Below are 22,920 nucleotides of genomic sequence, written 5' to 3' on the forward strand. Positions count from 1 at the left end.
TCTTGTTACTGTATGCCAGACTTATTGAGTATTTTCGTTTTATGTTAAGTATTGTAGCTAAAAAAGGCCAGCAGCAGGCTGATCTGCACGTGTAATCCAAATTAATTATTTAAACATAAACAAAATTACTATTGTTGAATACTAGATAATGAAGATTCTAAAAGTTTTAAATACACCTCTTTGATGTACCAGAAATAAGTTAAGTGCTAAACATTCATAGCTATGATAATACATTCTGATAATTCAAATTTGAAAAGTATAAAAGAGACCCTCCATCTCACAGCCTGTGGTAACTATCTCTCCAAGTTCCATGTGAGAAAACAAAACCTAACTGAAACAAACACATAATATACTCAATAAATATTAACATTTTTACTCATACATGCTATTAAAAGTCAAGAGGCAAACAGCAGTAACAGAAATCTTATGAAATAAAATGAATTAGAACACGTAATAACTACTCATTGGTAATTTTATGTAGGTATTAATATGTAAATTTATAAAATTACACAACAACACAGGTGAGAGGACAAAACAAAGACCTTTTAACAGCAATAAATAAACACATGTAGCACACAATCATAGACCCTTAAACAGAGAGAAACTGCGAGGAAGCACCCCCAGTCTCCCTTCCTAGGTCTGAGAATCTCAGAGGAAGCACCCCAGTCTCCCTTCCTAGGTCTGAGAATCTCAGAGGAAGCACCCCAGTCTCCCTTCCTAGGTCTGAGAATCCGCCCCCTTTGGAAAGGCATCTTTTCATCTGACTCTAGATGGGACTCTTCTTTTGTATGCAAACTTAATGTACTTTAAGTCATGCTCATTCTTCTTAATGCATTAAAAAAAGACAGGGGTAGTAATACTATAAATTGTAACAACATTTAGAAATTAAATTTTTTATCATTAAAAGGATTAGGATATTGTTTACAGCTAAAACTTCTGTTCACATATAGAGAAAAGATCACAACTGCAAAGTTATTCACAAAACATATTTTACTGTATCAATTTTAATGTATTCCTTGCATAAGACAGAGCTTCTATTATCCACTGAATTTTTATTAATTGGCAAAAAGATATGTATAACTGGCTTGAAATCACAGTAAACAAAATACAACAGGATCTTTACTTCAACCTGTTTATTTTACAGAAAAATAACATAAAATCTAGAGAGATTAAGAGTTAAAAATGAAATTTCAGATGTACAACAGGGCTGTCATTTAAATCATCAGGAAAGCATCATAACGCTTCTAAGTTCCAATGAGCAAAGATGACTGTTAAATCTAAACAAACACTGAAGGAGACGTGAGGCATGACAAACAGTCCCACGGTCAGCACATGGATCCCACGTCCTCCCCTCTGCTTCCTCAGAGGGAAGAAAGCATGAGCAAGCTTTAAGACTTTATAAGGTTACCTAGACTTACTAGAATCACAACTGCACAATTATTAAGCTGAAGCCCTCTCAACCAAATATGAGAGAATATTCAAATCAAAGTTTTCTCAGCAAACAATATCAGTGAGGCTGCAAAAGAAATGAAGCTTGTGTTACAATGAACTACAAAATTATCAGACACCCCTGAGAGCTAAAACCATAAAACTCTAAGAAGGAAACATGAGAAAAATGTCATGATGAGGAATTGACAATGACTAAAAGTAAGGTGAACTTTATAGAAACTTACGGCTCTGTACATCACTAGAGCACTCAGCACCATCACAAGAGCAAGATGGTAACCGGAATAGAGAATTCCACAGAAACAATAGAGAACTAGAAGACACAGGAGATCCCTACAACCAATTACCAAAAATACATACAACTCAATTTTAAAATAGGTGAAGGGCTTAAAGAAACATTTCTGCAAAGAAGAAACAAGAATAGCTAACAAGCACAAGGCAGATACTTATCACTACTCACAGGAAAAGGCAGCCAGACACAAAGAGGTGGCACTTGGAACCCCACAGGAAAGCAACTGGGAAGAGAGAAGATGGGGAAGAAGAGAGGGAGGAGTCAACGAACTGGACCCTTAAAAATGATTAAAACTGGGCCTGGCGTGGCCTAGAATTTAATTCTTGCAGGGGACACATGTTCAATTCCCAGCACTCAACATGGTGGCTCCCAACTGTTTGTAACTCTGATGCCCTTTTTTGACCCTGTGGGCACCAGACATGTACATGGTGAACATACATACAGGCAGGTAAGATGCCCATACACATACAGTGTAGTATTGCAAAGCAAAATAAACACAGAGAAGCAAATATTTCTAAGGTCATTTTCTGTATAGTCAGCTGATACAGTGATTCAGAAGTAATCAACTTCTGAAAGTAATGACAGGTCGTTGACCAAGCAATAACAGTTGGCCTACTTTGTTCTGCTGTATTCTGTTTACTTGTTTAGACAATGTCAAGCTTACCTAAGGTAAGAGAATCTCTTAGACTTAGGCTAACTTAAACCAGGATGTCACTTGGTCAGAAAATCAACTACTTTACTCAATGGTCTCTTCAAGTATGTGACCTTGTAATCTTTGCTATTACAAATTTTAAAATATTATCTATACCTGGAACCCACAGAGCTCACAGTTAACTTGTAGAGAAAAATTAATGAACGTACGGAACAAATACCATAAAGGTCTATCTCTAACTAACTGGGAACAGATACCATGAAGGTCTATCTCTAACTAACCGGGTTTATCTCTAATGGCTCCATAGTGATCCTGGACTCCAGTGAGACTTCAAGAATGGACAACATGAACAGTAGCTTCAGAAAAGGGAGCGAATCACCTGCTCCTTCAAACTGGGGGAAAAACAACACATCTAAACCTCTTCTCTGACAACAGTCCAAAGACCTGGGCCCTGGAGAGCTGACCTTAACCTCAACTGCAGGTAGATACCAGATTGTCCAGATAAACGCTGTTCCCCACTGTTCTGTTACAAATTAGCAGATAACAGCCCAATGATTTATGTCCTTGAAGCTAATGCTTCTTCTTTGAACTTTGAGCCAATAAGCTGCAGCCTTATCTTCTGATAATCTTAACATATAAGGCTCACCTGGCAGTAGCTATTAGAAACCAGAGGATGAAAAGCTTTACTCTAACTCTTATTTACCCAGTACTATCATAAAGTGAGTATAATGTCACATCATACTTGCAAACAAGCACTGAGCAAGCACGGACATTGAGCGCTCAGCTCAAATAAGCAAGTCTATTAAAGTGTCTCCAGGAAAACGCTATGTCTTTCATTTCTGTCTTTAACTTTTTAGAAAAATCAGTAACAGATGCAGATTTTCTCACAGTCTTTACTGGGTCCAACCAACCACTAGGATCCTCTTAAGAATCTCTCCGTTTTGTGTCAGTCAAGTCACAGCCCCTGTTGCAGAAAGTGTTGATTACCAGTGGCTAGCCTTAACATTCCCTGCCACCAACCAAACAGCACAGACACACATTAGAGCCATATAACTGATCTTATCTCTAACACCATTTGATTGAAGAATGTTAGTGCAATAAATTATACGATTAGCCTATGGTTGTTTCTACACAATATATTGCTTAACTACACACTAAACCTATCACGAAGTTTGGAATTTTCTTTTAATTTCCCTAATCACAAGTACTCTGAAGAGGTCAGAAAATAAATGTGCTTCAAAATGCCTAACTAGCTTCATATCTGAAATGCTTTAGACTCTATAGAGCCCCAACTTGCAGAAAGTGCTTCACTGAGAAGCTAATCTCAGTGGAATGAATTAGCAACTATGCCTGAGCTAAGGCAGCTGCTCTGTGGATGCACAGGAGCATGGAGTATGCCAGGAAAACAGTAAGTCACTGGTATGTGAGCAGAAGACATCTTCCTAACAAACAGGAGGAAGGTGGGGCAGCACCTACAAAGAACCACAGCTGTTTTTGAGAGTGAACATAATATACAGGTAGCAAGCTTAGTCCAATAAAGATGGGATTTTTAAAAAAGGAAATATAGTAATAACCTCTTTTTAAAAATGTTACAAGTAAGAGCAAAGAATAAATGAAGGTGAAGCTGGATGCCATCAGAAACACAGCCCTGACTGTGTCTCCAGCGCAGTGTTTTCACACAAGAGAGGTGGGTAGGCCATGTCCTTTGTGTACAAAAGATGTCAGCATCCAGGTGTAAAACTGCAGCTCTGCAAATAGTAACGTGCTGGTCTGAAAGAAATGCAAAGGTGAAAAGGGTGTGAAGAAGCCATGTTCCTGCCTTCCAGTTCCCACAGTGGAATAAGCAAAGCACAGAACTAGAAACTCACTATTCGTTTCAGCTCTAGTCAGAGGACTGGTTCTCAACCTGTGGGTCTTGACCCCTTTGGGAGGGAGTATCAAACGACCCTTTCACAGGGGTCACATATCAAATATCCTGCATATCAGGATTTATATTACAGTTTCCATTAATTGTAGCAAAATTAAAATCATGACATAGCAATGAAAATAAATTTATGATTGGCGGTCACCACAACATGAGAAAGTTTATTAAAGAGTCACACAGTATAAGGAAGGTTGAGTTAGAGGAATGTCCACAATCACTCATCAGGCCAGGAAACATCAGTCTGCTTGCCTGGAGAGTAATCTAAGGAAAGAGGTGCAGTGGGCACTCTGGCTGTGAGTGGAGAGTAGCGACTGGACTGAACACCATAGTACCTACATCTATACCGTTAGAGAGCACTCGGGCTGAACACTATAGTACCTATCTATACTATTAGAGAGCACTCGGGCTGAACACTATAGTACCTATCTATACTGTTAGAGAGCACTCAGCTGGACAACCCTACGCTTATCAGGGAAAGGGTTCCCTTCTGTGGATTGTCAGTCTGAAAAGGAATATCAGGAAGAATTTTATTAGTATTTAAGAGAAAAAAATTTTAAGGCAGGTAAGGTGAAAATTCAACCTGCCAGGAAGAGGGAGATAGAAAGAAAGTAGTAACTTTAGGTTAGGCCAAAAAGAAACTGTCAATTGCAGGAACTCAGGCAAAAGTTTAAGAGGAAAGCAATCTTTCTTCCATAATTCCTCTGTCTCACCTTGGAAATGCTTTAATCCATATCTCAGTAAAAGATACAGTGAAAATAGTTTTGTTGTTGCTTTAAAACAAACAAACAAACAAACAAACAAACAAACAAACGATGAAGCAATCTTTAACTGCAGAGTCTTCTTTAAACCCTCTTGTGAACCAGAGCAAGTATGCATCCCAAAGCCTGGGCCATGAGTTCTCAGCAGCAGCTGCATGCCACAGCTACCTGAGAAACATTTTTTATCTCATCATTTTTATGGTAAGAGTATCAAGGACCCATTCCAAACCTCACTGTAGGAAGCAAAAACTTAGGGAAATATGCCAGTTTTACAGACTAAGAGCTGACCAATAGCAGAGGAACGTGAGACTTACAAAAGCTCACTACCTCAGGGGCAGGTTTTCATCAACAGTAAATAGACTGCATCTGTTGCTACTTATTACCTAAAAAGCAGATATTTATCTATCTATGTTATAGATATATTTCATTTCACTCTTTACTCATACATAACTAAACGATCAGGATGCACGGATGGCAGGAACCCACAGTTCTACCCCATACATTCCATAAGGAATGAAGGACAGCCTCCACTTCCACCTTTACAAACTGAAAAGGGCACCACAGAACTTCTGCACAGTTTATCAGAAAGACCAAGAATGGAGTGAAGACTTCCGGCCTTCTATGGACATCTCACCACTCCAGTATGTAGAAACCATGGGTGCTTGGAGTTCTACCTCAGCCTGGCAGTAAACAGCTGCCCTTTGCTCTACCTGGTGAGGAGGACTACATACCCAGCAGGATTTTCACTATCACCCAACAGTAAAACAATCACTAAGCAATGAATCTCCATGAGAAGCTGGAACTGTGACCCCACCCAGCCAGCAATGAAGAACCACTCCTGCCACTGGTGTCCACAAAGGCTGAGCAGGGAATCTGAAGTTCAAACTCTATTGGTCCCAACTGGTGTAATGTCAAAAACATTTATCTAACATAGAGTTTACATGAGAGTTGGAGAGTAAAAACGTCCAGTTTTAAACTAAAAATTCCTTATCCTATTCAAGAACCAGGAAGATTATAACTTCAATGACAAAAAACAACAGATGGTTTTAATGGAGGTGTTAAAATATTTTAAATCAGAAAGAGAAGAAAAGTGCCTCAATTAACAACTATAAATAATAGTTGAAGGGCACTTGTTGCCAAGCCTGACATATACATATACATACGTATACATAATGGAAATTTAGAAGTGAAAAGCACAACAGCCAAAATAAAAAGCTCAGTATGTGGCTTCAACACGAGACAGGGAAGATCTAGTAAAAAAGAACCAGCAAGCTAGAAGACAGAACAACAGAATAAATACTTTCTCTGTAAGAACAACAGGAAAACCTTGACTTGGGCACATGGGGGTAATGGTGGTATCGCTGAGGGAGGAATGGATAGAGTCCCATGAACTTCTCTAGGGCCAAGTCAAAACATCCAGCATTCAGGTTTTTGGAGCTGTAGAAAAGAAACATGTCATGTCTTTTAGCTACAATAGCTAGCATTGCAATTAATCTTACAACACACCCAACAGCCTGCACTGCATCTGCATCCAGCAGCCTGCACTGCATCTGCATCCAGCAGCCTGCACTGCATCTGCATCCAGCAGCCTGCACTGCATCATCTGCACAGCACTAGACCAATCAGCGGTCAGCCAGAGACCAGGCTGTGCAGGTCCCGCTCCTCCCCTTTAACTACTGCTACCAGTGGATTCTAGGGGAGGGGCAGGTCTTATCTTCAGTTCTGCATCTATGAGTGAGTTCATCACGCTCCAATTTCTAGCTCCAGATCACGGTAGCCCAGATGGCCCTGGGTAAATTCAGTAGGCCACAAAGCAAAACGAAGAGACATGAGTGTGGGAAAGGATGTTTCGGAATGTAGAGGAGGGGCTGGCGGAAGTGGGAGAGGATGAAAGGGGGATTGAGAGTGGAAACAAGGTGATGGAATCAGGTATTGGCAGTTTCTCCACATTCACTTGTATGTGAATTTTTAATATAAATGCAAGATGTAAAGCATGAATGCAAGCAAAATGTTCCACTGAACACGTTTCAATAGTTCAACTTTATAACAATTATAAATAAACCTGTTAAATTTTTCTGGACAATGCCAGCATTTGGATTTTTTAAAAATAAGTAAATTTCTTATTGACAGCAACTAAATGGTGTTTGTAGCATTTTTATCACACAGTAGATTCTACCCACTCACTATATTTTTCTGAGTTGTCCTGCATGCAAGTGCATGTTTTTAACGTTGTCTGCCTCCTGCGCTGTTCCTATAAGTTTGCTATTAAAATACATTAAACTATAAAAGAAAAGGTGGGACACGAAAAATCAGATGCAGCACACACATGCATGAAACTGTTGCAGAGCAAACTCAGTTAATAAAAAATTCACTAGAAATTTCTTACATTTAGCGAAATAAATTTAGCTTATAGAGTCCAGAAACTACAAATCACAAGACAGAAAAATAGACATTCACATAAAAACATATAATTAAATTTCAGAAAATCAAAGACTGAGGGCAAAAACCCATCTTCAATGTACATAAAAATGAGGCTTTACCTTTAAGTGGAAAATGAAATGATGGCTGACTTCTTAGCAAAAAGCATGTTTAACTAGCTTAAGTGATTTAACTATAAGAACTGCCAGCAGATTACAACAGACAGTGGAATTATCCTTCATGGATGCACAGAAATCAAGAGTCTAAGGTAAGAAAACTTAACAGAATTGTCACAGCTCTATCCTAAAAGAAGGTTGAAGCCACTTTTCTAAATAAAGAAAAATATGTAATTAGAAAATGTGAAATACCAGAAAGGAAAGTAGAATACAGCTTAAATCAGTTAGTGTGACAGATTTTCCTCTTACCTGAGTTTTTGAAATTAATTTTCATAGTTTCAACAAAAAATTAATACATGAAGAAGACATTACTAATACATGGGAGAAAGTAAGAGAACGAAAAAGAAATTAGGGTTCTGTATGTCACCCAGGCAGTAAAAGAGATGAACTTATATACATTAAGGATAAATCAAAATGAAACTCAAAAATACATTCAAGAAACCCACAGGAAGGCAAGAAAAGAAACCAAAAACCTGAGAAAAAATACAGAAAGCAAAAGGATGAAATAAAAGTAAAAAGTGGAAAAGGCAACTGTTCTAGTCACCAGGCTTCAGCATCATCTGACCACACACAGCGCCTGCTGAGAGTTGAAGGGCTCAGGAATCTCCATCCACCCATCGCCTCACAGGCCTCGCTGTCGTTCAGTCCACGCAGAATGTGCGTATTCTCTTCAAGCGCTCAGATACCAAGAAGGCCCTGTCCTGAGGACAGCACACACCAACAGATTTAAAAGGCTGACTTCCTGGGGCATCCTTCCACACTGCAATGGAACTAGATATCTTACTAGAAAGATGAGCAGAAGCACCAATGCTTGGAATCTAAATAGTGCATTTCTAAATAATCCATGGGTCAAAAGAAAAAGCCTTGAGGTAAAGATTTAAAACACTGACCTGAATGAAAGTGACATGCAGAACACCAGATTTACAGACATACGATGCAGTGCCGAGGACAAATTTTCCAGTCAACATTATCACTCCCACTCCTTAACTTTCCTTGTCTCTCTCCTAGTCTCATCTCGACCAGCCTCCAAATATGGGCTCTCAGTGCTCGCTACCCTTCCAGAAAGGTCTCACATTCCACGTTTCTCTTTTATAACACTTCATCCTTCCTATGCCACATCAAACTTGACATTGTCAAATTCATCCCAGTTCAGTAACAGAAAGGCAAACTAACCAAGACATTGCATGAGAGGCAGGTAAATAGCAACTCTCCTACCTATGTACAAGCTTCAAACAGCTGTTGATTGCCGTTCCAAATGCATGTCATCGACAAGTGTTCAGAAAGATGGAAAGAGATAATGTGAGGCCAGAAAATCAGCCTATTCCTCTATGTTATATCTGTGAGGAAGAAAAGAGTGTTTGTGGTACCTGAGTGCAACAGACGGCAGAACTTCACACAGCGATTTAAAAGCGTTCCTTCAGTACATGCCTGCACTGGGTATTATGGTAGACGAACTAAGGAAGAGATGGGGTAGCCTGAGCTGTCTTATGAGCCTGAACACCCCCGCTCAGATCCGTCAGCCAGGCAGAGGTAATTCTGGTAGATTTTTGTTAGTTCCTAGTAGAAAGGGAGGAAGATGAGATGATCTGCAGCCAAAACACTTGAAAGTCAGATGTCTTAAGAAATGAACACAGAGGCCGGGCGGTGGTGGTGCACGCCTTTAATCCCAGCACTTGGGAGGCAGGGGCAGGCGGATTTCTGAGTTCGAGGCTAGCCTGGTCTACAGAGTGAGTTCCAGGACAGCCAGGAGCTACACAGAGAAACCCTGTTTCAAAAAACCAAAAAAGAAAAAAGAAAAAAGAAATGAACAGAGGAAACACTTTACAACTAAGCTTAACAACAGTTTTTACTTTCATACTTCCAGAGATCCTAACCAAAAATTGAAGACAAAAACCTATGTATGTCTTTCTATCACATCTCACATTTGGACAATGAGAAAACAAAACCAATATATCCACCATCTAGGGTCGGACGACAATACCTTTCCTACCACAGCTCAAGCTCCCTCCTTCTCCTACCTTCACTGTTTATTTTCCCTGCTTGTACCCTGTGACTACTAACCCTCCTCAATAAAAAGATGCTCATCTAAACCCAGCAAAAGAACACAGCATTGCCCTGTTTAAGATCTTCCAATGGCTATACATCTCAGAGTAAAAGCTAACCATCAAACAATGGCTTCTGAAGGAAGCCACAGTGGTCTGGTCCTCTGCTGCTCCTGTATCACATCGGCGTCACTTGTATCTTACCCGGCTCAGCCATTTAAGTCATCCTGCTGTTCCTTATACCAGATACTCTATTTAGTTTCTTCTAAAGAAAACATTCTTTCAAAAAGATATCTGCATGGTTTATTTATTTATTTTCCTCCTTTATCTGTACTAATCCTAACAGCCACCTCATCAAATAGCCTTTCTCAACCTTTCTGTGTTCACGTAAGAACACAAACACATTTGTCATTCTATGTCCCCTTAGAGGGATAAGCCTGACTACCATTTTAAAATGTGCACATATAACTTGTTGCCTTTCTTCTGTCATATAAGTACCTTTTAAAAAGGCTGAACACATTTTATTCATTGTTATATCTCGATGCCTAAAACACTCTGGAAAAAAACACAAATGAGACAGGGCTGAAAGGGCCACTCGGCAGAAGGAAGCTGTCTGCCTCACACGGCCATTGTTCTGAGTTTGATACCCAGCACTAAAAGACAAATGAAAAAATAATGAATGAATCTTAGCCTTCGTCAGGGGTACTTGAAATATATAAAATCTTACAAAAAGATGGAACTGGATAGCTAAATAAAATGTATATTATATGTATACACACACACACACACATACATACACACACACACACACATACACACATACACACACACACACACACACATTAGCTGGCCTTCTTAGGAAGACAGAAGACTTGGCAGGAATGATTAACTTCAGAAAGAATAAAATCTATATGAGTCACTTGCAAACAAGTCAATCCACCTTGAAAGACCAGTAAGTACCAACAAATATGTGAAAAATGTTATAATAAAACCACATAATTAAGCACAGAGAACAGGACTATCTTGCCAGTATTTGCTATCATTGGCAAACATCCATATGAACTCAGCTTCCCCAATTCAAAATACAAACGGAATAGTGAGTTTGCCAGCTCACTGGAGAGAAAGACTGGATTACAATCTGGGTTCATATTAAAGTTACCTCATTCTTCTCAACTTAGATCTGACCTAGAGGAAAATTTTTAACAGATTCTATTGGACAAGTGCCATAGTAAAGTTTAAAATTAGCATTTCAGATGCTAACCTAAAGGATTTCCACTTTATTTCTCAAAACTGAACTAGGCTAAAAATAAAATATGATGAATTATGAGTATAAAATGGATAAAAGAAACATTTTGTCAGGGAAAAAGAAAAGTGTAACACTAGTCCCTTCTCCCGTTTCTTTTGATTTCATTCATGCGGGGCCTCAGTCAGGGCTGCACACATGGCAGCACTCAAGCTGTTAACTGATGAAGCAGATACTGCGCGTCTTTCCTCCAAGTTCCATTATGTAAACACAGACACACACACACATGTACACACACGCATGCACACGCACAACAGGGTTTCATGTAGCCTAGGTTGACTTCAAACTTGCTTTCAAACTTATGTACCTAAAATCGCCTCCTGTCTCCACTTCCTAGGTGCTGGGGTTACAGGTGTGCAGGACCACACTATTGACTTCCACCATCGTTGTAGGAACTCTTCCACTGCAGACATGTGGATAACTGAGTCCCTGTTCCTTACAGGTCCTCCACCATGACTTAAGTAGGACACACCAAAGTCCAGCTTGGGAGGCGAATGAGTTTATTGGGCATGCGTCAGGAGAGGCTATGCATAGAAGCCTGACTATAAAAACTGCTCACTGCATGGTGTGTATCCACTTCCCCACATCTGAACACAGGGAGACTTGCCCTTGTTAACCTTCCAGTCTCTCAATCATCTCCAATACCGCAAGGCCACGTGCAACTGGAGCAAAAGGACATATGGTGACTGAGAGGTACAGAAGGGTGTAGACAGACACTCAGGTGAGGGTCTGGTGGCCCACTCTCCTCCTCTTCCTTCTCCTCTTCCTCTTCTTCTTCCTCCTCTCAGGGGTCTCTTGTAAGAAGTCACAGCTAGCTGCTCTGATGAACACTATGGCCACTGTGCTCAGAAGGTGGTACTCCACATCGAACACAGACATGTCTCCCTTCCGAGTTATTACATGTACAAAGAAAATCAAAAATAGTCCCATTTATACAAGTGCACTAACTTCATTAATACGTGTATGTCACAAAGCACTGCATTTACCTTTGTAAGAAAAACATGCACTTGCTGCTGTACATCTGTGTCAATAAATTCATAATTAGAGAAGTCACCCAACTATAATGAAATGTCTGAGCTTGGGTTTACTGGGTGGAGGGAAAGCTCAGGATGTTCTCAATGGAAGCTGTTTAGAGGACAGATGGTAGAAACTATAGGTAACAAAGTAACACTGAGCAGAAAGGGGGCAAAGATAAAACCGTAAAGGTGCATACAAATAAAGTGTGGCTAAAATAAAAGGCGATGGCACATAAACAGAAAGGTACCCAGAGTCAACGGCCTTCTAGAATACTCCTAAGAATCTGACTACTAACTAGCCACACAGTTGTAAAGCTGTATTTTAATGGGGGAGGTTTTGAAGCAAATAGAATGACCTGTGTGTTGTAAAATCGATAAATCTAGCAGTGAAGGTTACTCTGGAGAAGAAAACAAGATGGAGGATTATAGTTAGAGTGACATAGAAATGCAGAGGGAAATACCAAATCTGAAATATGGAAATAAAGAACTCTTAAGGGAGTAATACATTTAGTAAGTGTTGAGTAATGAGTAATGAAAATCTGAAGTATCTCTAGCTATGCGGACTGGGCAGGGAGAAAATGTCAATACAACTTGGTGATTATTAAAAGTGGAAGATTAAATGAAAGATAATTTCCAGATTTTTCAATTTGGCAACTGGTTTATGAAAGATAATATAAGATATTAAATTAAAGTTTAAAACAAATGTATGAATATTAAATTTGAAGTGTCTCAACAGTATAGAAAAATAATCATCTAGACCGGTAACTAAAAATGAGTCTAGGACTCAAGATTGACAGCCACTGGGGGGGGGGGGGGAATCAAGAAATAAGATATCAAAGAAGTCAAAAGAGGTAAGGACGGCAAACAGATCTCTGTCAACAGTTGCAGGAGAGCAGTGAGAGAAAAGAGTCAAAGTCTACTAAGGAGAAGTAAGAGGAGTTGCAGCCAGAGGCACCTGAATCTGGGAGGTTCATGAGAGAGTAGGGGAGGGGAGAGGAAGGGGAGAGGAGGGAGGGAGGGAGTGGAGGGGGAGGGGAGGGAGGAGAGGACGGGGCAGACAGAAGGGAAGGAGGTCCATTGCAGCAAACAGGAAGAAAAAGATAGAGCGCTGAAGTTAAGGCCCCAAGAAGCACTGATCTGATATTTTCAATGATGAACATTCCATCTTTAGGTATTTCTAATTTTTTTCTAATTTTTCATTACATATGTTTAGACACATATGTATATACTACAGTGATTTACAAGGCAAGATACTAAATACTCTAAAAAAAACCATCTCTTTAATTTTCACCAGAATCCTAGGAGGAAATACTGCTCCATTTTATATTCCACAGGACAATTAAAGGATAAGAAGTTTAAGTGACGCTCCTTCAGACTGCAGATGCGGCAGAGTTGTGAACCAAACCCAGACAGTCTAACTCCAAAGCTGATATTCTCAGTCATCGGGTCACTCTGCTTTCTATACAACTAGATAATACTTATGGAGTTTGCTGATCAGAAACTTATTAAACTATATTTAATATATTTTTAAAAACAGATAATTAACAGTAACACTATTAAAGCATTAATAAACATGGTTTTCTCATCAGTGTATAGAAATATACTTAAGAACAGTTCTTAAATTTTTATCATGCAACAGAATTTTCTTGTTTCAAAGCACCCCACCAAATTCACCCTGAATTTCAAATTCTCAGCCAGAGATGAACTCACATTTCTGACAAGCCCCCAGAGGCTGCTGGAAAGCATACCTTTAGAATAACAGCCACTGGACTGAGATTAACATAGAAGCACCTATGTGGTATATTATCAGGAAGAATTGTCCACAATTATTACTAATAACAACATAATAGTTATTATCATTGTCAATTTCTATATATTATGAAAGGTTACACCATTTACTCAAAATCCACACAAAGCTGGCACCACGCCTGATGGCCTCCAGATTCCAGATTCCTTGTTCCCCTCACTCTGCTCACTGGAGGGCTTGCCTACGCTGTGGCCTCCCTGCCCTACATCCTCATTGGTCTCTCTCCGTCATTTCTGAACCATAAATGTCTTACCACAGCTTACACAATCTTTGCCTGGACTATTATCTAATTGCTCGTCTCTCAATAGCCTCTTGAAATATTGTCTATTTTTAGGTATTCTCAATATAAAACCATATATCTCTAATAGATCCATATAATTTCTATGTTTCCAAAGAACTTCTAAAATAATAAAGATAAAAACGATATGTGTGGCCAGGCAGTGGTGGCGCATGCCTTTAATCCCAGCACTTGGGAGGCAGAGGCAGGTGGATTTCTGAGTTCAAGGCCAGCCTGGTCTACAGAGTGAGTTCCAGGACAGCCAGGGCTATACAGAGAAAACCTGTCTTGGGAAAAAAAAACTGTGTGGACAATTCTCCTGAAGAACTTCACATGAGTTATCTCGTTTAACCTAGTAACTCTTCATGATATAGACTATACTTATTCTTATTATGACAGACATAAAAATTATCTTTGTCTAAGCAATACAACAGTAAATACAACAGCTAGATTCTACCACTGCAATTACGCTACACAAACATGTATTGGATTATTTAGTACTTAAATGGTGTTTAGAGTATAGATTTTTAAATATTAATTTAAGTAAATTTCATTCCTTTTAATGCTTTTAATTAATATTTGAGTCTGCTTCTTACCAGGCACTAATTAGATACCAATGATGATCATGTTTTAAAAAAAATAGGAAATAGGACTTAGTACCTATTCTCCTGAGACATACAACTTAGTAGGGAAAGGAAATACTTATAAAAGAGGGGCTACAGAGACTACAGTTGATAAGAACTCACATTACAGGCATCAAGGGGAAGGAGCCTTAAGGCTGACATTCAAGTTCCTCTGACTACCACATCCTCTCAGTCTCATTCCTTGGTCCCCCCTTCCCTCACCCTCTGACTACCACATCCTCTCAGTCTCATTCCTTAGCCCCGCCCTCCATCTCCCTCTGACTACCACATCCTCTCAGTCTCATTCCTTGGCCCTGCATTCCCTCACCCTCTGACTACCACATCCTCTCAGTCTCATTCCTTGGCCCCCGCCTTCTGTCACCCTCTGACTACCACATCCTCTCAGTCTCATTCCTTGGCCCCCGCCTTCTGTCACCCTCTGACTACCACATCCTCTCAGTCTCATTCCTTGGCCCCGCCTTCCCTCACCCTCTGACTACCACATCCTCTCAGTCTCATTCCTTGGCCCCGCCTTCCCTCACCCTCTGACTACCACATCCTCTCAGTCTCATTCCTTGGCCCCACCTTTCCTCTCCCCACATGCCCTTCTCTCACACACATACAAGGAAGGACAGGAAGACTTCAATAAGTACTGAAAGAAAACGTACAAGCTAAGTTGGTATTCATGAAGGACTGAACCTTGTAATAGTTCTTATACTTTACCCTACAGTGTCATAAGGGTACAAATTACAAGAGAATATAACTTAGAATGTCAAGTAACTCATTATATCATGATACCTTCAAAATAAAACTTAATTATTAGATCAAGGACATACAATTAAAACTGTAAAATATACACTCTGACTTTTCTTTGGGTTATATAAATTTTATTATTATTTCTTTTATTTTTGAGATTATGATATAATCCCATCATTTCCCCTTTCTCTTTCTTCCCTCCAAACAACCCCCTTCTTGCTCTCTGTCAAACACATGGTCTTTTATTTCATTAATTGTCACATGCATATATGTATACACATATAATCCTAAGAAATAACCTGCTCAGTCTATAAAAAGTTAATTGTATGTATATTTTCAGGGTTGGCCATTTAGTTAAATCTTTTTTTAAAAAATACATTATTTAAAATTATATTCGAATTCTTTAGCTCTATTTATCCATGGCAAACAGTTATTAACTCTCTGAAACAGAATGTAATATAGACTACCTAAAGCTAAGTAAATAGCATTTGAAAATATGCTTCAATGTTACTCATGGTAAAGACAAAATGATATGTCAAATTCCCGGCAGAACTTCTGTTTTAGACAATATTAACTATGATTAAAGAGAAATTAGATTCACAACTGAATACACAGCATTTGAAGGATTAACAGAAAAAACATTTGTAAGAGTTTCAAAAGAAAAAATAGTCTTTCTAACAGGGAACAAGTACCTAAAAGTCCAAATACTAGTCTAACAAAAACCATGAAGGTAAAATCAAGTATGAAGCAGGTCTGGGCGCCGTAGATTCAGTCTCTATTTATCAAACAGGAAAATCTCTCCAACTTTCTCCTTTCCTGTGTAAGACCAAAACTATGCGATCTTCTGTTTGTGTTACAATTACACTAACTCAATGCAGGTCACTTGCTTTGTACTGAGTCCAGATGACTTTCAGTAAACTAAACATGAGCCAATTAGTTTAAAAAAAGAAAAGGAAGAAACGAAAACCGGCAGAAATAAGTCGCCGCAATGGCCGCTGTGGGGGTTGCACGGTGGCTAAGAACCCTGCAACCTGACTCATTTTGCCTACACCAACCATATCGTTAAAAGCCAAGGGGGTTTTGTTTGTTTGTTTGTTTATTTTTGGTTTTTTAAAATCTCATTCTTATATATCACATTTGGAAATTCCAACTTAAATGCACTTTCTGTTGACTGTGAGGAAAATGCTCCGGTGTTAGACTGATTGTCCCTCTTAACACAAAGGATTTTGTCAGTTTGGTTTGGTTTATGGCCTACTGAGACAGATTATGCACATTCTTTGAAAAAAGACAGCGAGTATTCTGAAATCTGTAGGGTTTTTTTATTTATAGAAAGTGTACATAAGAAAATGATACTAGTAATTTGCCCAACACAAACACACATACACACACACATACACAGACACAGACACACACACACACACACACATAGATGATGCCAAGCTATAAAGTTTCAACATTAACGTCTCAAATCAACAGGAACTTCCATGTAACTGGGCAGTAGAAAATAACATTCATAGTTGGAAGACGGATTCTTTTTTAATATTTTTATCAGGAGTTGTCACTTTAAAGTTTTTATAATTTATCATGTAAAAACTTGGCTTAATATTTTTAAATTCTGCTCACTAATATGCTTATTGGGTAAAAAAAAGTTTATGTGAAAATGAACATAAATCTGTAAGTTAAAAATCAGTGCATTTGTATGAAAATTTTGTATAAAAATTTCTAATTAATTAATTGTGGAATTGCTGGTATTATAAATTAAAAACTATTTGCTTACTAATGACTACAAAAACTGAAGTCTCGAAATGTTTTAATTAGTTTGACATTTTAACTTGGTGTTTTAGTTCTCTAAATCCATGAGAAGAGTATCATGTTCTTGCACACACTCATGAATGCAAGGAGACAGTAATGGGAATGGAAATTATTTACTCAGAAAACCCTGACTGCATGACTGTTAAATCACTTACATACCAAATGCTCACTATGAAAGCAGGGAGGTCCTAAAGCTGTGTACTGTATTCACTTTCAACTACTGCACAGGCGACATAACCAATCACCCGTCACTAGAGCTCAATCAGAACAGAAGGCACCAGACAATGAGCATGTCAGGAAAGAGAGATCATCACCTCTTTCAAAGTAGCCACAGGGTACAGATTATCTTCTCTGCTATGATGTTCACTACTGTTCGTCTAACTGTGGAATTTATCTATATTAAAAACGTAAAATAAAATTAGGAAACAACATGCAGATCTCCTCTGCAGAAGGTAGCTAGTGAGCAGGAAGCAAGCAGTGCCCAGACCCACAGAGAAGGTAGGAAGGGGCTGTGTGGTACCCACCCCAGTGTAAGTGAGAAGGCCGACCCTGTCCCACCTGGAAAGGCCTAAGTAAGGACAGTGTGGCACCGACAAGGAGTTTATGTTTTGCAATACGACTCTCCATTCTCTACTCTTGACAAGAAGAAATCAGGCACTTCTCACCACAAGCACTATTAGAAGAAAGGCCTGTTGCCGAGAGGACCATCATCTCGGAGACAGGGGAGGAGGGATGAGGAGGAATGAGATGAGGAACTGTGGAAGTGGGGACAGGGGGTCAATGGCTGAATTGTTAAAAAAAAAACATAAAAAATAAAATGTGAGTACACTGAGACATAAATATTAATATAAAATAGACCAATAATGTCTACTCAATTATTCATTCTATATATCATCCATTAAAAAGTACAACAGCCCAGGATCATATGGTATTTACTGTAAAGCCAGGCCAAATAGCTCAAACACGTAATCCCAGCTCTGAGAAGGAAGTAGATATCTGCGAGTTGGAGCCAGCCCAAGCTGCAAACTGTAGCATGAGCTATGGTGTACCACCCTATCTCAAGAAACAGAAAAAAAAAATCTGTAAAAATTCCAAATATTCCTAAATGGTTTTTGTGTGACTGCTGGAACTGATGCGTCCAGGAAGGACAAACTTCCCTGACTACGCTGTTCCACTATAAAAGCAGAGTGGACAGAGAGTCAAAGTCAATTCATGTCTAATTTACTTTTTTGAATTCAAACTATTCTGTCCTTCAAAGTACTTCTAGGTTTTGAATTATTCTGCTATTTAACAATAGATATTATCTCTCCTTTCTTCTTTATATTTACAAGCCATGCTTTGATTATGGTAACCCATGAGATGTTTAACCGTGGAGGAAAATTGTTAGCAACTCAGCAGCAGCTGCATGTCTCCCACTAACAGTGGAGCAAAGCCTCCACAGAGCACTAGGTCCCAGGGCCGGCCAGTCACGGCTCCAGCAGGCAAGCTGGTACTACTGGACCATTACATAGGTAACGGGACATAATATCAAACTGCTCCCTAAGTAGCTGTCTTTATACCTGTAGATCAGTCTGGCTCTCAACCTTTATCAGAGAAGCTTCTTTTTCGTGGTAAAAGTGCTTATTAATTCAAAGACCTGAAATTAGTCAGGCGGCAAAGGGTAGGAGACAAGAAGTGTCCTACTCCAAAAAGGGTCGGCATCCGCTCCACTTGCTCTGTACATCACAAGATTAATTAGCCTAGGAATCAGGAAGCAGCATCCTGATCTTAGATTCCTAAGCACTTCTCAAAACATAAAATTAAAATAAGTAAAAGTATACATATAAAAAACAAAAAGCCAACTTTGAAAACAACTTAAAAACTTTGATTGGCACAGAATGAAGTACTCAACAATGCCAAATATTGTCTCTACTGCCTAACATGAATATATATATATATATATATATATATATATATATATGTAGATGTATTTATTTTTACTACTAAAGAACTAATAAAAAAGTTCCTTATATTGTGACCAAATATCTTAATATAAAATATTCATATGAATACAGAGTCCTAAATGCAACAGAGAATACAATGCTACATTATCCTTTAAAATATCTGTCTTTTACATTCTTTAATTTTTTTCTCAGAATTAAAATTTCAAAGTTAATAAAAGCATGTAACATCTCCACAATTATGAAATTTTTATTACCTCAATCAAATAATTAACAGATACCAGCATCTTTGATACCATTCTTAACATTCAGAAGCAGTCAATAACCTAGAGACCAGAATACACATAAACCACGGACACAGCGGTTTCAATTCCCAGTGCGCTCTATGTAAACGCTGGGCGCAATTCTATGGAGACTGCTCCATAAACTGTGTCTCTTTCCTGCTCTGCATTACACTGAAACCTGTGTGTGCCTCTATGGTTAAGATTTACTGTATATTCACATTAAAGTCCCATTTCCAACATTTAAAGATACACCCTCAAAGAGCAATTACAAGTTATTCATACAACCCTTGCACCAAAGACATGGGAGTTCATAGTTAGACTTGATTGTTTACTTACAATTACAGGTATGAAAGTGATTTAAATCACTTGACTTTTGCTTTGCTTTACTGAACCAGACTCATTTAAACAACAGAACCAGATGGAGAGATTTAAATATCAACTTCTAATCAGAAATCACTACTAATGTCTTAGCAGCATGGCCAAGCTTTTGTTCCCTTTAAAGGTGCAGGGACCCAAGAAGCACAGTGGTAGCTTCCCAGCACTTCTAGAATAAAGGCTTAACAAATCATGTTAAACCTAACTTAACCTGACTTAGCACAGCCCTTCCAGGCTGAGAGGTACTGCAGAGGAAGTGTTGCGTGCATAAAGCTGTTAGACGCTAAATGATAAATATACACAAATACGGTTTTGCTAAACACTCTATCATACATTAGATGGAAGCTGAAGAAAAACATCAAAACAATATTTGCAAGTATCCACGCTCAGTCACAGCTACCCACTGCAAGCTACATTGTACCAAGCTGTTTCTGACTTACTCACAATTGAATTCTCAGTGTTTGAAAACAGAACTGATATTCAGTCAACACTGACCACGCAAGTGGAAAATATAGCATAAGAAGTAATAATCCTATCGCAAAATCCATTTTACAAACAAATTCAGTTTCAGTACCTTCAATGTACACTTGAAGAAAAGGAAAAGAACCATCTCGACACACTTTAAATCTAACCTAACTCCTAAGCACTGATGCTAAAGTCAGGTGCAACCAGCGTATCCTTGGACAGCTGTTCCTGAGTGTGTCAGGCACTCTCCACACCCAACGGCTAGGCTGAACTCCTCACTTTCTCCACTGCCTTTCCTTATTCACTGTGCTCATACATAAGCAAAGAAAAAATTCAACTGCTTTTGATTTTTAAAAATGACTGTAATAAGAGTCCCCTTAAAGCCAACGGACATGCAACCCAGTTGTTCTTTACAAAGCTTATGACTCCGGACATTTCTCTCCACAGCACCTAACTGGCCTGTCTTCTTGACAGCATCTGCTCTAACAAACTTTGGTTCTTGTCTGCGTCACAATTCAAGTAGTAAACTACGATCTACCTTCTAAGTGACAGCATGTTGACTTCTTCACTGAGAGTGGCATTCCCTATTTTCAGCAAACTGCCTGGCCTCAGCTATGAACATGGTCAGGCTTAGCTTAACAAGAAAGGTCAGGGCTCCAGCACACTGAGTCCATCTAACCACACCTCTAGCCTTTGCTCCCTCCCTCACATCTCTCATGTCTCAGCTCTATGATGCTGGTCCATTCTCCATGTCAGGTAGCAGGGCAGGCTACTCCTGACAGGACATAACCCACCCACTACAGAGGACGTAACTATTGCACTCACGGTGCTTTCCTACCCCATCCTGCAGATCTACCAGCAGTATCTTCCACAACTGTTTTTGAAATTTCTGAATATTCACTGCAAAACAATATATTTATAATTTATTAACATGGAGGTCAGAGCTCCCTAGACAATACTAAATTACCCAGGTCAGCACAGGAACAGAATTTTTAGCTTAAAGCCAATAAAAAAACAAATTAAGTATACTTCTTTAGTTTTAATTTTTTATTGGATATTTTATTTACATTTCAGATGTAATTCCCTTTCCCCATTTCCCCCCCCCCAAGAACCACTGATACCATCCCCCCTCCTCCTGCTTCTATGAAGATGTGCCCCCACACACACACCCACTCCCACCTCCCCACCCTCGAATTCCTCCACACTGGGGCGACAAGCCTTCACAGGACGCTCCTCTCCCACCTATGCCCAACAAGGCCCTCCTCCCTACATATACAGCTGTAGCCATGGTCCCTCCCTATATGCTCCCAGGCTGGTGGTTTAGATCCTGGGAGCTCTGGTTGGTTGGTATTGTTGCTCTCCCCATGGGGCCACAAACCCTTTCAGCTCCTTCAGTCTTCTCTCTCACTCCTCCATTGGGAACCCCATGATCAGCTCAATGGTTAGCTGTGAGCATCCACTTCTGAATATTTCAGGCTCTGGCAGACCTCTAAGGAGACAACTATATCAGGCTCCTGTCAGCATGTACTTCCTGGCATCCAAATCAGCATCTGCCTTTGGTGACTACACAAGGGATGGATACCCAGGTGGAGCAGTCTCTGGACAACCCCTTCTTCAGCTTCTGTCCCACGCTTTGTCTCCATATTTGCTCCCATGAGTATTTTGTTACTCCTTCTAAGAAGGGCCAAAGCACCCACACTTCATGAAGAAGGTCTTCCTTCTTCATGAGCTTCATGTGGTCTGTGTGTTGTATCTTGGTGTGAATCTAAACAAGCAAGTGAAAGATCTGTATGACAAGAACTTCAAGTCTCTGAAGAAAGAAATCAAAGAAGATCTCAGAAGATGGAAAGATTTGTATGACAAGAACTTCAAGTCTCTGAAGAAAGACTATGCTAGGGGACTGGCAGAATTAATATAGTAAAAATGGCCATCTTGCCAAAAGCAATCTACAGATTCAATGCAATCCCCATCAAAATTCCAAATCAATTCTTCATAAAGACAGAAAGGGCAATTTACAAATTCATTTAGAATAACAAAAGACCCAGGAGAGTGAGAACTATTCTCAACAATAAAAGAACTTCTGGGGAATCACCATCCCTGACCTCAAGCTGTACTACAGAGCAATAGTGATTAAAAACTGCATGGTATTGGTACAGAGACAGGCAGGAAGATCAATGGAATAGAATTGAAGATCCAGAAATGAACCCACACACCTATGGTCACTTGATCTTTGACAAAGGAGCAAAAACTGTCCAGTGGAAAAAGGAAAGCATTTTCAACAAATGGTGCTGGTTAAACTGGAAGACAACATATAGAAGAATGCAAATCAATCCATTCATATCTCCTTGTACAAAGCTCAAGTCCAAGTGAATCAAAGACCTTCACATAAAACCAGATGCACAGAAACTAATAGAAGAGAAGGTGGGGAAGACCCTCAAATACTTGGTCACAGGGGAAAAGTTCCTGAACAGAACACCAATGGCTTATACTCTAAGATCAAGAATTGACAAATGGGACCTCATAAAATTGCAAAGCTTCTGTAAGGCAAAGGACA

General features: G+C 39.3%; 1 protein-coding gene across 3 annotated transcripts in view; it reads right to left on the reverse strand.

Moving 5' to 3' along the window:
* Stk3 (serine/threonine kinase 3) overlaps nucleotides 1-22,920 on the reverse strand; it is a 237,565-nt gene that overhangs the window by 116,774 nt on the left and 97,871 nt on the right. The window lies entirely within an intron of this gene.

This window comes from Arvicanthis niloticus, chromosome 13, assembly GCF_011762505.2.
Source record: "Arvicanthis niloticus isolate mArvNil1 chromosome 13, mArvNil1.pat.X, whole genome shotgun sequence".
NCBI lineage: Eukaryota > Metazoa > Chordata > Mammalia > Rodentia > Muridae > Arvicanthis > Arvicanthis niloticus.